This window comes from Helianthus annuus, chromosome 15, assembly GCF_002127325.2.
Source record: "Helianthus annuus cultivar XRQ/B chromosome 15, HanXRQr2.0-SUNRISE, whole genome shotgun sequence".
Classification (NCBI taxonomy): domain Eukaryota; kingdom Viridiplantae; phylum Streptophyta; class Magnoliopsida; order Asterales; family Asteraceae; genus Helianthus; species Helianthus annuus.
In genome coordinates, this window is record NC_035447.2 from 148,113,451 (window position 1) to 148,127,866 (window position 14,416).

The 14,416-nt window shown below is 35.8% G+C and overlaps 1 long non-coding RNA gene across 3 annotated transcripts; it reads left to right on the top strand.

Moving 5' to 3' along the window:
* The first annotated feature begins 11,241 nt into the window (after positions 1 to 11,241).
* On the top strand, positions 11,242 to 13,955 carry LOC110912649. Of its 3 annotated transcripts, none has more exons than XR_002578085.2 (3): positions 11,242 to 12,220; positions 13,129 to 13,216; positions 13,682 to 13,955. It is a non-coding gene; the product is annotated as an uncharacterized LOC110912649 (long non-coding RNA). The 3 variants fall into 3 exon arrangements; XR_002578086.2 differs by having other exon boundaries at positions 13,140 to 13,216; XR_002578084.2 differs by lacking the exon at positions 13,129 to 13,216 and having other exon boundaries at positions 11,243 to 12,220.
* Positions 13,956 to 14,416: the final 461 nt, after the last annotated feature.

The window sequence follows — 14,416 nt, forward strand, 5'->3', positions numbered from 1 at the left end:
GAAACATTTGAAGTTGTGTATACTTTGAATGATTTTGACAAATTATATTTTGATGAAGAATTTCCAATAAGAGGTGTTAAAACCAAAATGATAAAAAAAAGGTTTTCAAACTAACAGAAATTAATATTTCTGAAATAAAAGATGAAATTCTTTCTGCAAAACCTAAATCTTACATCTCAAGAGTAAAACAAAGGATAAACAAGAAAATGGGTTACAATTATGATTTAGAGTTTCGAAAGAAACCCAACCATAATGGTAATTTCAAAAAGAAAGGATTGGGTTTTATTCCTCCAGAAAACTATAAAAATGAGAAAATTTCTAAAAATACAAAATTTGTTTCAGGTCCATCTGCTGATGAGGAAAAGAAGAGCTCATTCTGGAGACAATCAAATCAGGAATTTCTTGCTGAAAAGAAGAAAATTGAAATTTTTCAGATAAAAGAAACTAGAACCTGTTTTAGATGCAATGAAGTTGGTCACATTGCATGGAATTGTCCGTTGGCAACAAAGACAAAATAGGGAGTCTCAGAAAAACTGAAAGATATTATTGTTGATAACACCGAACCACCAACTGAAAGGTTTAAAGTGTTTAAAAACTCAACATATGAAGTTGGTGAATGTTCGAAAAGGTTTTACAGGAGAAGTGTGAAGCTTGACAACCAAAAGTTGGTTGTTAAGAAATCTGAGGCAAAATCTGGCAATGAATCTGATTCCACCAAATCAGAGGAGCCACATGTTGTTAAAAAGAGTGAAAACTCAGTTCCTCCAATGAATGATGAAAATTTTCCACCATTGAGAACTGAGAATTTTAAACAAAAAATTGGGAAAGTTGATATCTCGAATCAATTTTATTCTGAAAAGAATGAATTTGATGTTGAGAAAACTTTTAATGGAAATGTGAAGAAAATTTTTGGAAAGATGATCGATGGGAAGGTTAAAGGGGTAAAAGACTTTTATGCTACAAAGAAAGCAACATACACCCCAACTAAAGAGGAGTTGGAATCACCCAAGGCTGGTCAGGCTTGGGTGGACATTTTCTTTCATTGAAAAACCTGACTTGCCGGAGATCCCAAGTTTATAATCGTGGATTAGGAATCGGCATCATTCTTGTTAAAATAGATTTTGTGAAAGATTTTAAAATTGTTTAAATTTTATAGGTTGTGAATTGCCGGAGCTTCCAGGTTGGTAAGTGTGAAGCAGAAATCGGCATCTTTATTGATAAAATGAATTTGTGTAGATGTGGTATTCCTACAAGTGGTAAATCAGGGACATTAAGTTGTACTTGATTTTCTTACAAGTGGTACTGAGGTTTGTTCTTACAAAGTGATTACTCAAGGTCATTAATTTGAACTTGATGTAATCCTCATATAAGTGGTTGAAAAACAAAGTGATGAATTGATCTCCGAACCTACAAGTGGTTAAAAACAAAACTTACTTTCTGGAAAAACCATTTTGATTAAAACAAACTTAAGTGTTTTGAAATCTAAATGGGAAAATAGTTTGTTGATAGGGGGAGTTCTGATTGTTTATGCCCAGTGGATGGAGATTTGAAGCGATTCGATATCAGTTGTCAATTTTCTTATATAGTTTGTTTTCAATTTTTTTATAAAATGTGTTTGCATTTTAGGGGGAGTAAAAATTTCAGAAAATCCAAAAACATTAGAAAATTTGAAAAAAACAAAAACATGATAAAATCAAAAATGAGTTTTGTTGTGAAAAAGAGGAAATGATAGTACATCAGTGGACTATCACAATATGCTAAAGAAATGGAAAGTCAAATGTGATAAACAATCTCACTGCGGATATGCCAGTAGGTTTTTACACATTTAGTAGATTGTTTTTGAGATATAAACCTAAATTCAAACTTGCTTATCGTGGGGAACATTTATTGAATATATGGGTAACCCCCGAAATCTTGTTTGAAAGGTCCCTCTTTCTGAGATACTAGGTCTTTATGCTTAGTGATATCTGGGGTATTATCCCGGGACTTCTACTGAATGGAAATTCTGACCTAGTCCCCGAATAATACTTTACGCTTTGCTTGAAATAAGCACCGCCCTCAGCACAAAAAATGATGAAACATTGAAAAATGCTAATCATATGCTGTTGAAGAAAAGATCCTCTAAAGGGGACACACCAAAAGTTGATCCGTCATCTCTCTGCTGAACGGAAGTTCTGACCTGAGCTCTCACGGTTTCGCACCTAACCCCTTACAGATATCATCTAGGTATACTCACCTGTAAGACTGAATGTTGGGATCTAGATACGGGAGTATATTCAAGTGGTGGGACACGCGAATAAGTTTAAGTTCTTAAAACATTAATCTCGTATCTCGAAACAGTTGAACTTTGTGTGAAAATTTAAAGTGGACCAGTATACTGACAATCTAAGTGCATTGTTTAGAACTTAAAATGTTTAAAGCTTAACGGTGTTAGTAACATGTCTCAAAAACTGATATGACCCTCTTACACAAACTCACAAAAATATTGTTTGTAAATATATCTTTACTGCATTTCGTTTTATTCAAAAACTCCAAAAAGATTTTGAGTGTGTTTTAGCATAAATTTTGGAAAATTCAAAAAGATTTTCGACAACTGGTGTTGAAGAGCTGATTTTCAAAATTCCGAGTGCTAAACATGATGATCACTTCGTGAGAGGGAGTTGGTTTATTTTGAGTAAAAGTTTTTGAAGGATTGTTTTCAACTGGTTCATCAAATTCTTTAATTGTATAATCTTTCTGATTGATTTTGAGGGAGAGTCTTAGTAGATAAATTTTGTTAAATTGTTAAATTTGTGAAATTTATTGTGTGGTAGAGGATGTGCAGAATAGTCTGGTTTCTGAAGCTGAGTGCTAGAGAGCCAGGTTCCGATACCTGAGGACTCTGAATCTGAGAATAGAGCCAGAGCATGATCCTGATTCTGTGAAAGCCAGGCTACGACCCCAGTTCATCGAAAGGGGGAGTCTGAAGACATTCAAGTAGAAGTTTTTGTTCGAAGAGAGTGTGTTGATGCTGATAAAAGAATAGAGGATTTGAAAGAAGCCCAAAGACTGATAAAGACTGAAGATTGTGAAGACTCGACACCGAAGACTTCGTCAATATCCGAGGGGGAGTTTGTTGGTACACTACGTCTATCGACTTCGTCTTGTATCGAGTCTTACACTAGATTGATAGATCAGGGCACGTTGTACGAGAAAATAGGTTTAGGTGTATTTGAAGCTGATTTCGCTTGAAAGGTGATGATTCCACTTGAAATGACATGTGACTGTTTCAAGCGAAATCACAATTATCTAATTCCGCTTGAAATGTTTTCTGTCACTTTCAAGCGGAATCTCATCTCTATATATACCTCTTGAGCGAAATCATATGTAACTGTTCATGCTTCCGATACCGAAGTGCTGCTGAAGTGCCGTCTGATTGTAATCTGATTGAAATCAATATATAAGGAAAATTAAAGTGAATTCAAGTTGTGTTCAAGTCTGTTTCTTAGTTTCCGCCTCTGAAACAGATCAAGAGCTCTTCTGATTGACTCATTTGGGTCACTACACAATCCCACAGGGTTTAATACCTACCTAATTACGGTCACGTAGCCATGTTCGTTGCGAACAATGGCTCAACCGTTTAAAAGTCAAAGCGTTTATCGAGAACGCTTGACTTTTCGGCTATAAACGCTAAACAATTTAAACCAAGCACGATAGGACACTTACAAGAGGTCCTATGGACTGAAGGAGGTTCTCAAGAAGCTCAAGATCCTCCAAGAACTCAGAGAACAAGCAGATTGAAGGAATTGGTGTGAAGGAACAAGTGCAAACCCACTTCTATTTATAGTTTTCGGGAAGCTACGGATGAGTGCCAAGTGTCGGAAGAGTTAACAAGATTAAAACATGTGTAACATGGTTTTATAAATCAGGTAGAAAGCCCCTAGATTGAGTTATGTGAGAAAGGAATCCAAATTTGAAGAAAACCAGCAACAAAAACAGATTTCTGCTGCTGTTTTGTTCAGCAAAAGTTTGGCAGATTTACATAAACAGTCCCTGTATATGTTAAATGCTATTTCCAACACATTTAAGGCCTGTTAAGCCATTTTTAAGGCTCTACAATGATGCCTAAACATAGGGAACATAAAACATGCTCAAAAATATCTCAGATGTCGGTTCGTTTGGTCGTACGGTCACGTTGTTCGGCTAATTACGACGAAACACGAACGGATGCTAAAAACGATCCAAATTACGCGACGAATGGAATTTTATCATGCCGAACACTAAAATAAAATATTTTAGTGGTTACATAAATTTTTGGATGTCCGGATATATTCAGAATGTAAGATATGCGCGAAAATGCAAACTTGTGCACTTTTTGACACTTTTAGTCCCTGCTTGACATAAAAGTTTATTTTTGCGCACCAAACACCCCCAAGCCTATATCTAAGCTATATAAAGGATAAATAGGGTATGTTTAACTCATGGTTATTTTCCGGAAAGTCCGATATCATACGAATCGACATACTTTTGCAGTTTGATGCAATTAGTCCTTTAATCGCACAAAGTAGCACGGAATGTCGTTTAATGATATCCAAGCCTTACATGGCCCATAATGGACATTCCCAAGCATGAGTTTAATTATCACTATGCTCTCGATCGCTTAAATGGTCACCAAAAGGCGTAGATTCAAAAGTTGACGCTTTAGGTCCCTCTAATGTGCAAACTTGCGCATATCATCATTTAATAGCATCGAAGCCTCATCTAATCCATATTAGGCATTCTTAAGAGTATTATTAAACATCACGATGCTTCAGGTTCGCTTAAAGGTCATTCAGAGGTATAATTAAACATATTGACACTGTTAGTCCCTCTAACTTGCAAAGTTGCGCGTAACTTTACTTATTGGCATAAAAACCTTAGACAGCCAATAATTGGCATTCCCAAGAGTGTAATCAAATATCATGAAGCTTCCGGTTTGTTAAAAGGTCACTCAGAGGTAAGAATTAACATGTTGATGCTTTTAACCCTTTATTGCGCAAACTTTCAATTAATTACGCAAACGGCTACACTCGATCATCAAGTGGTTCATTTGTGAATATAAATATCGTAAGAGGTTATTTAGAAACATATTTTAGGTATGCTAACACTTCCAGTCCTTTCATAATCAAAGTTTTTGATTTTTCAAAAAATTAGTCCCTTAAATTCAATGTTTGACTTCATTAGGGTTTATTACACGTGTCAATATATCATTGGACGTGAGTTTACGAGGTGTTACACTTGAATCGTCTTGGAAGTACTGAACAACCAAGATAACAGCTCCGGTTGCTGCATCGTTTACCGTGGAATGCATCCTTATTTCTGTAAATCGCACAAACAAGCATGCCTTGAACGAGTCTAGAACACTCGTAATCCTCAACCGGCTTTGAAAGACGGAATCTATGAAGAAACTATTCGATTTCACGGTGAGTGGAGAAATTAGCGACGGAGAAACTGTTCGACACAGACATGCATCAGGAAAGAAGCATATAAAGAACCTTCAAAAGTTATAGAATATACAGACTTCAGAAGTTAAACATATTTTATTAGCTATTATACCTCGTTTAATAGCAAGATAAGAAGGATGAGATATTGGCAGTTAGCTCAAAGAAGTTTCTCTCGATCATTCAACACGTGTGATCCAGAGGTCGGTCTCGGGTGGGCATAAGGTGTGCAGATAGATAATCAGGTGTGCCAATACAATTCCCATTAAAAGGAGAAAATACAGAACGACAAGGGTGCTGGTCTTTTCTCCCACTGTTAATGTTTTATTTTTTTTTTCTACTTTTAGAAAGGTTTGACCACCTCACGACTGTAATAAAACGGAACATAATCCCAAATTGTCTAGAGAAGCGTTTTTATCATATGTCATATGTTGGACGGAATATATGGATGGAAAGCTCGCATAGTTTGTTTTTTTTAATAATTTTACAGACGATTTAGACAAACGGAGAATACGTTACGAGATTCTTCGAGAATTAGAAAAGGAGAAAATACGGAACGACAAGGGTGCTGGTCTTTTCTCCCATAGTTGTTACCACATGATAAAAGCGCTTCTTTAGACAATCTGGGATTATGTTTCGCAAATTGGGAACCACATATTCGTGTGTAAAAGCTCAGAAAGATAACCGAATAGAGATCTGCATATCCCCTTGATAGTTGTTACCACATGACACATGATAAAAGCGCTTCTTTAGACAATCTGGGATTATGTTCCGTTTTAGGGTTTCTTCATCACCTATAATAATGTCAATAAATGTTGATTGGAACACGCCGTTTCTTTAGACAATCTGGGATTATGTTCCATTGTAGACTGGTGGGCTTGAATGGTTTTAATATTATGTTCCGTCAAGATCTTTATCTATCATGTCATCGACCAACTGCTAGAAATCCATTCCGTTTCTCAGGTTCGCATTTATCATGTGTCATATGATTGTCTAAAGAAGCGCTTTTATCATGTGTCATCTGATTGTCATTCCAAATAACTAGCAGAAGACGTGTTGGGTTCTTGTGCTAGTTATTCGGAATGTTTCGAATCATCATAGAAGACGTGTCGGGTTCTTCTACTAGTTATTTAGAATGTTTCGAACAAGTTGGTAATAAAACAGAAGCTATTAACGCGGGGATGGGTACAGAACCCGACATGTCTTCCATATTAGCGTTGTTTATCACCCTGTGTTTCAATTGGAAGCCCGACTAACAGTCTTGCAATTACTTGTTAATTAAATTGCTACAACCTTCCTTTTCCTTCAATTTCCAGAACATTCTCCCTAACTTGATAAAAGCGCTTCTTTTGCTAGTGGGCTTGAATGGTTTTAATATATTTCATCTTGGACTATCTATTCTAATACTTGAAAATGGATATGATCGTGTCAAGATCTTTATCTATCATGTCATCGACCAACTGCTCAAAATCCCTTCAAAAAATAAACTTCAATAAACAGTGCCTTGATACGCATCGTATAGGCTTATACGATGCGTATCAAGCCCGCCACCAAACATAACCTGCACCTATCAGTCTGCCATGTCTTTTACTTTATTTCAATACGCATCATATAGGCTTATACGATGCGTACTGAATTGAAAAAGTGTGCGGATAGACAGGGGGTGTGTCATTAGAAAACCCCTAAAAAAATGTTGTGCCCTTTATCGCTCCTCTTGACTATTTAGCCTCTTATCAAACTAAAAGCTCTAGATTACCATCATATCCTAAATGATCTCATGCTCCAAAATATCTTCCATATAAAGAGATCGAGATGCAAGTCAAGTGGTCTTAGAGAGATTCATTTTAATATTTCTATTTAATACCTGTCTTTAGATGAGTGAGATGTTTGTGAGTTTAATGTAATTAATATTCCTACTCGATACCCATCTAGATTTGTGAGAGATAGTCCCTATCTAGATTAGGGCAAAAATGAAGTGATGATCATTATCATCACTTAGTGAGATGTATATAAGGGCGGTGACTGCTCTATTAGTGAGATGTTGATAACATGATTAGTATCCACTTAGTGAGATATTGAACGGGTTATCACTATCATATTAGTGATATGTTAAAGGACTATCACTATTCACTTAGTGTGATATTAAAGAGGTATTTCTTTATTAGTGAGACGTTGAAAGGGTATAACTATCCGATTAGTGAGACGATTATAAAGATGTTCACAACCTTGCTTATTAAGAATTTAATTGTAAAGATAAACTCTCGATGGATTGAGGAGTGGGTATAAGACAAGTTAGTTAATATTCACCTGAACCACTATAAATACATATATGTTTTCTTTCGATTACTTTTTGAGTTTCAACTTGTAAAATCATCAAAAAGCTTTTCTATATTTCATAAACAAGCAACAATTAAAAAAAATTAGTCACTATGATTTAAAACAGCCTACTCCACCACTCTAGGTTTTTACAATTGGCCTTAAATCAAGTTGATATTAATTATGTTAAACTTCTTTTACAAAAACACGACAATACAAAATTTGAGATAAATCCAACTCATGTTCATAAACTAGACCTTTATGCCCAAAAACAAGTTGCATGAAAATATATTAAAAGTTCTTAGTTTATGACATAATTTCAAAATGGATTTAGATGGTTTTAGCAAAGATGAAAATAAAACAAGGCCAAAATAAATACTTTTCTGAGTACACTTGAGTTAAACAATTTTTCTGACTACAATTGAGTTAAGCAACTTTTTGATGATATGAAGTTATGTAATGTCACACCCTCAAATTCCACATGTGGAGTATCACCGCGAGGCGTGTGACTGCCCAGGATCAAGCCACCAATCACATTGAACATTTATCATAAGTAAAGTAAAACCATCCTCAATATGATTAGTGACAAAACATTTAAGTCTACTACATAATAAGTTAAAATAAAATTCCAAAGCATAGCAAGTTTAAAATAGAGTTCAAAAGTCTAGCGGAAGCATGAAGTTCGTAAGTGGTTTAAAACATAATCTAATGGTAGGAATCCGACAACGGATTCTAGACGACCACCACAATGCTCCAAGCAAACTCCAGCACAACATCTACGGACCTGCAAGCATGCGGTAGTGTGTCAACATAAAGTTGGCGAGTTCACGGTTTTCTAAAATGGTTTTCTTATGTGTATCCGAAAACATCGTTTTATGAATGAATGAATCAACCAATCCACTAAACTGTGTATGTATGAATGAATCAACCAATCCACTAAACCGTGTAGTACCGAAACTTTGATGTAATTGTTGTTTGCCCTTTTGATCAATGTCTAGCGCCGTTGATCAGAGTTCCTAGATAATAGTTGATGGGTGTAAAATGCAACATATAAATTACATCAAATGAGGCAAAAAACTAACCCTTTTTTAGTACTAATGTTGGAAAAAGTGTGCTTTTATCTTCCTTTTGTATATTCAGGACCAAATGAGCTTAATTGAACAAAAGGAAAAAATATGCAGCCAAATCTAACATAAATGCAAAGGAAAGGAATAAACGTGGCATGCCCGACCCCTCGACTGTGACACCTGGCTTTTCAGGCCGTACCGTACAATTGTAACACGTGTTGTGAATAGATAAAAGGCTATATTTGACTGATTATGATGTTTATATATGATATTTAATGTGTTGGCAAATTTAAACCTTGGTAAAAATTATGTTGGCAACGGTAAGATAAACGCTTATCGCGTAACGGTTAAAATGCGAAACGAACGTCGGTGACCACCTGATCAGTGTTAAAATCCTAAAAATAGTCTGTTATGATTAGAATAGTAATTTTAATCATATTCGTGAGAAAAAATAAATTAAAACGCTAAGAAACTCTATTTTTCGAGTTTGAGCGCGTACCACGCGATAGTGCGCGCATTAGACAAAATACTGTCAACGCAGCCAGGCAAGGCAACTGGTAATTATTTCAGTAATAATTTTGTGTGATTATTTTTATAGAATGATAAAAATAATTTACAACGCACTAAAAGGGATTAAAACGCTAGATAAAATACCCGATATCCAGTAAAATACCAGTTTATACTCTAAATTACATATATATGTGTATGTATATATAATTTATGTGAGAAGGGGGACATGATGGTGCTAGGTGGTGGCTTGGAGGGAAGTTTAAAACATCTCCTTGCCAAGTGTTGTGCCTAGGAAATATAAGTGATGATTATCACTTTATGAACACTTCAACCCTTTTACAAATCCAAGAATTATATCACAACAATCTTCTCTCTCTCACTCATAACAAGCTATGGCCGAACACACCCTAAATCCATACATTTTCAAAATCCAACTTTGTTCTTAAAGATCCATGATTCATACAATTTCATTTCAAGTCCATTTGAAGGTTTAATGGTGTTTTTCAAGAAGATTCAAGCTAGAACAAGATCCATATCATCATTTTTGTCAAAAACCCACTAGAACCTTGAAGGTATAAAAACCATTTCTCTAAATTTTGTGATTGGTTCATAGTGATGTTTTAAATCTTGGAAAGTTTCTCTTGAATCTTGAGATTTTCACAAAACATAAAACTAGAACAAATGGGTTTTTAAAAGGAAACAAAAATGGATGAACATGTGTGCATGTGTGGCCGTGAGTGTGGGTGTGTGTGTAGGTGATTATGTTTTGATTTTTGATTGAGTGATTCTTGATTAACATGTTACTTGAATTGTAGAATGCATGCATGTTTTAAAAGTTGCGATATGGAAGCTTTTTGGTTTGAAATGAGTTTAAGTGAAAAGTGAATTTTTAGAATCATATGTATATGTATATGGCCGTGTATGTATGTATATACCTACATGCATGTGAATTTTTGCTGATTAAAAGTCTTAGATATACAAGAATGTGTATGTCTTGTATTATGTTAAAAGATTAAATGATGATCATGTGAAGATGATGATGTGTGACAACCGGTGATTTACGGTTCTTAATTACGTGATTAACAGGTGATTAATGCGATAATAAATTGTGTTTACAGCACAAATTAACTTAATTAGGCCTTTGGAGTGCCTAGAAACGGCTAACCGACTTTACAGGGCGTGAACGGTGGTTTACGGAAAAATCTGGTGAATATTAAGCGACAACGAATTGAAACCAAACAGAATACTGATAACGCCGACAAGTATGAATGTTACACCAAAATTTTATGCTTATGAAATTAATTTTGTGAATTTATTGGGCGTCCATGTGACACAAATGCGAACGTAGACTAAAAACGCGACGGTAGGAAACGCACCCGCAACGAAACGGAAGCGACGGAGATGCCTGTCGCCTTCGAAACTTACATTTTACGCTATATTTAGCTCCATAATAAAATTTTAGTAATTACAGTCAAAACCGGATCGAAAAACGGATTAAAGACGGCAACGATATAATTTTTCGCGATTATTACCGTAATCGACAAACGCACGCGACGACAATGTCTACCGGTATTATTCTACATAATTTCAAAACTAAAATTTTATATTATGACGTTCCGACAATTTCGGGTTTTGATAACGGATCTCGTAAGAATTACGGGCCACTTACACATGAGATGGGCTTATGGGCCCAAGCCCCAAACCCACGAGCCTAAACCTGCACATAACATACAAGATCTCTATGAAATCTTATATTATCTTACAAAATCTTTACAAGATATTTTACAAGATATCCAAAATCTCTACAAATCTCTTCAAAAAAATCTTGATTTAAAGGGTAAAATATCTGATCTGAATGTAATTTGAGTATATAAAGGAAAATCAAAACCTTCCTCACTCTATTAAATACACAGACAATACCCACATAAAGCTCATCCATCTCTCACATACTACACCCACTCACCTCCTCTCGATCACCTACTGCAGACCCTCATCTCCTTGCCTTCACTTACATTATACTTACCTGCATCTTATAAACAAACAAACACGCATAAGACACCCACAAATGAAATCAAAACATATAAAGAGCTCCTGCCAACATGGTCCCTCAACACCCTCTGTCTCTTCTCCGGCTCCGGCGACCGGAGTGGCGCCGGTTAACTGGCTGAACCTTTGTCGACGGTTTTTACCGATGAAACTCCACCCCCTCGTCTTTGAACCAGCCAGACGACACCCCCCCTTCCGATCGACAAATTAGACGACCACCACCACCACCGTCCGGTGGTGGTGCAGCGGCGAAATAAGAAGATAGAAGAGAGAGAGATCGGGAGCGAGAAAGAGAACGACGGAGGTGTGCGGTGGAGATGGGCTGCGTAGCCGCCGCTACGGCGGCGGTGATGGAGGAGTCCGTCGGGTTTCACGGTATTTTTATCTTCTGCTTTCTAAAAAAATTGATGTTGAGGGTTCATTACTGTAGAAGATGATTGATGGTGTCAGTGGTGGTGGTACTTACCGGAGCTATGCCGGCGACAACAAGCGACGATGGCGGCAGTGGTTATGTTTTGGGCTGCAGATTATTTCGAGTTTCAATTCGGGTTGGTTCACTCCATCTCTATTTTGGTTCAACTTTGTTACGGTTTCGGTTTACTCGGTACATATTCTTGGTTCAGGTCTTGTTACGGTTCGGTTTCAAGTCTTGGTCAAAGGCAGTCAACAAGTCATTAGTTCAGTCAAACGAGTCAACTCTGGTCAACACAGTGAGTTGACTCAGTCAACTCAATCGGTCAACTCAGACAACGCGAGTCAACCCGGTTGACTCGGTCAACTGGTCAACTCAGTCTCGGTCCACGTCACGACACGAAAGATTTGGTAAAGATTAACGGCGTGGTTTATTTCGTTAATTCATAGTTTTATATGTTACGTGAATAGCGAGCTCGAACCGATCTAATACTAGTTTACATTTCAACTTATTCGACAAGATCTTATATAAATAATGTTTATATTGTTTGGTAAATTGATTGAATTTTGATAAAATAAGGACAACTTGTGTTGTCGGGGTCGTCCAAAAACAGAGGAAACTCTGCCCGTTTTTCGAGAAAATCCATAAAACCGAAACGTGCTTTATTGTTTAACGACAACTATCGAATCCAAACAACTCTTGTAGAACAAGAAACAAATGTATATTATGTATGACAACAGTTTGCGACATCACGAAAACGACAATTCGAAGATTATTTATAACAAATAAATATAGTTATTATATTTATTTTTAAATATCAAACAACAAAACAACATGACGATCTTTTTCTAAAATAAATATAGTTATATATATTTATTTCGAATACCAAACGACACGACGAATTCTTTTATTAAAATAAAATATAGTTTGTATATTTATTTTAAATACCAAACAACACTAACTCTTTTATAAGAATAAATATAGTTTATATATTTATTTCAAACATCAAACGATTCATGTTCTTTTATAAAATAAATATAACCTTTTTATATTTATTTCAAACGCCAAACGACATATACGTATATTTTGGAAAATATATACAAGACGTAATATATATAATACAAGTTTATTATATTACTTTCATACGAATATTCCTGTATACACAAACGACTTCTCGGGGCAACAAAAGATAACTTAGTCATTTTCGTTAAATTAACAAGGTACCAACAAATCGTTCGATTAACGATTCGGTAGAGCTTGGTAACACGTAGTTTAGTTACCGTTTTTGGTTAAAAACTTATAAGATATCCCGTGTTAGGAATATTGTAGAATGCACGCTAGCTAGTCACGTCTTGGAAATGACATCATGAAGTCGTAATTAGCTAGCTTTGCACAAGGCAATTCAGGTGAGTTCATGTCCCCCCTTTTCCTTAAACTGTTTTGTTTACTTATTTCGGGGGTGAAATACATGTTACAAAGGGATACTTACTATACTATTGGTATGGTTAGCCTAGGAAAGAACCATAGATCATGTGATAGGGTAGGCGAATACTTGGGACCATCAATCCTCGTTGTAGGACCGAGGGGCATGAGTGATAGATCTATTTGGGTGTAGGGAGCCCACACCCATGAGGCCGGGGCGGCCCATAGTGGTGACTATGTCTTCCAGCCGGAAGCCCGGTACAACTTTGCTAGGTTTGAGTCTTCCTACACCGTCACACATATCAGTGGCCTTGCAAACCATTGGTGATCTTTTCCTTGTTTGCAATCATATCGGGACATACATACATTATTTACAAAGTTTTATACATACTCACTTACACATGAACTCGCTCAACTTTTGTTGATTTTTCAAACTACATGTATTTCAGGGAACTAGTGGATCTGGCGGGGTATGCATGTGTCAAGCTGCGTTTGAATAAAAGATGTTATCCAGGGTTGTTGAGTTTAGAGGGTGTATTCCTTTTCTGGACGGGATACATAATTCTAAACTCAGGTTTTATTTATGTACATTTGTTGAGTCCTTGTGAACTCAGTTGAACATGTCATGGTTTGTAACTCATTTTAAGTGTCGATGTTTTCAAACAATGTTGTTATAGTATTTTCTAAACTCTTTTAATGGATAAACATCTCGTGTTTTTATCATATCACATTGTTGTGATTGTTGCTATGGTATTAAGAAGTCACACCAAAATAACCATGCTTCCGCAAAAGTCAGGGTGTGACATGATGTTCTTGAATGTTTAAACATGAGCTAAATGCATGATAGATATAATTTACTCCATGCATGTTGATGATGATATGAATTGTATGCATTAGATGCTTGTACTTAAGCATGTATGTGAATGAATGGTCATGAAATGATGATTTATGTATGATATGATGAAAATGATTTTTAATCAGATATTTAGATTCTAAACATTAAAAATAGGAATATTTGGAGTTGTAAAATAGTATGAAACTTTGTCATAAAGTTTACTAGCTTTGTATGTTGTACTTGGTGCATTAGAAGTTGTAAAGTACGTGAACTCGCATGATTTATGTGACTTACACAAAAACTGCACTAATCTGATTATAACCACTATTTAAATCAAGAAATAATATGT